Here is a 1,798-nt window from a genome sequence, read left to right as displayed (position 1 = left end):
AATAAGTGGCACTTTGAGATGTGTACTGCCACTACTATCTACTAGTCTAGGTGCTACCAGCTACCTGTGAAGGCACCTAGCTCGGTATATTGAATCAAGTGCGAATATTCAATAATTACTTACGAGATATCTTATTCTGTGGATCGATTCCACATTCTAATCAGTACTGTTCTCTATTTCTCACGGATCATGTTTAATGTGATGTTAATATTCGAGTATTAATTAGTAATATGATCCATCCATACTTTCTTATCTGAGTAGGGATAAATTTGGTTTCTTGTGTGCCCATAAGCTCTTTGACTGTGGCCTTTCGCAAGAACCACCGATGGACCAGTGACGACTAATTTACTCACTGTAATTTGAATCTTTGTTGCTTGAATATTTCATAGTAAATGTTCAGAAACAAACAACCGTTAAACTGACTGGCACTTTGATTTCCTGCTGTTTCTTTGTTTGTTTGTTTGTTTTTTACATGTTTTCTGCTGTTTGTATGCATGCCTGACTACCTTCAACGCTATGCACTTGTGACTAGTTCAGTTCAGTCTCCAGTCTAAGCACTGAATAATTTCAGATTAAGTCGGCGCTAAAGCCAGTATCACTTATTCATGTCTTTCTGTACCTAAAGCTCGGTGCTCAAAACATTTATTGGAGTTTGAGCTTCTTAGATGTAGCTCCCCGAATCAGTTATGTGTTCAACTCGAGAAGATTGATTGGCAGAGTACGTTTATATGTAGTTGACCCACAAAGCAAATTGATAGTGTTGAACCGTGGGCGCTTTTGTAACATCTCCTGAAAAATTACTAGGTGTACTCAGGGGAAATACCCAATGGTTCCTAGGTACATATGTACCCTATATGGGGATTTTTTTAAATAATTAAATAAAATGTCAAAATAGTTAAGAGACTATTTTTAGAATAAACCTGACTTGCTTGCGCACTAGTATGTAAATTTTCAAAAAAATAAAAAATCGATGACTTCACAGCGAAAAATACAAACTTATTTGCTATTATAGGTCACTATTCACGCTATTTTGACTGAAATTTTGCCTTTTTTGAAAAGAAGTCAAAGAGGAATTTTATTTTTTTGAAACTTTTCTCGCTAGTACAATGGAAGGTCAAGTTTTTTCAAAAATATTTTTAGGAATTTTTGACTTTTTGTTGAATTACTATTTTTTCCCATGGGAAATACCCAATGGTTCCTGGGTACATACGTACCCTATATGGGGATTTTTTAATAATTAAATAAAATGTCAAAATAGTTAAGAGACTATTTTTTGAATAAAATTGTCTCACTTGCGCACTAGTATGTAAATTTAAAAAAAAATCGATGACTTCATAGCGAAAAAGACAAATTTATTTGCTATTATAGGTCACTATTCATGCTCTTTTGACTGAAATTTTGTCTTTTTTGAAAATAAGTCAAAGAGGAATTTTATTTTTTTGAAAAGATGTCAAAGAGGAATTTTATTTTTTTGAAACTTTTCTCGCTAGTACAATGGAAGGTCAAGTTTTTTCAAAAATATTTTTAGGAATTTTTGACTTTTTGTTAAATTACTAAAAAAATCGTATAGGGTACATATGTACCTAGGAACCAAAAGTTCCCGTCCCGGAAATATTTCCAGGGTACATATGTACTCCATTTTCATCTTGGATTTGTTGGGAATATGCAACTTGTATTCCCATTAGGTCATAAGCCAGTATCCACACAACAAAAGGTCATAAGCCAGTATATATACATGCACAGGTGTAGGATATGCAGAAAACGGATAGATGCAAAAGGCTACATGGCTATATAAATA

The sequence above is a fragment of the Triticum dicoccoides genome, chromosome 4B, assembly GCF_002162155.2.
Source record: "Triticum dicoccoides isolate Atlit2015 ecotype Zavitan chromosome 4B, WEW_v2.0, whole genome shotgun sequence".
Taxonomy (NCBI): domain Eukaryota; kingdom Viridiplantae; phylum Streptophyta; class Magnoliopsida; order Poales; family Poaceae; genus Triticum; species Triticum dicoccoides.
Note: the sequence above shows the minus strand (reverse complement) of the source record.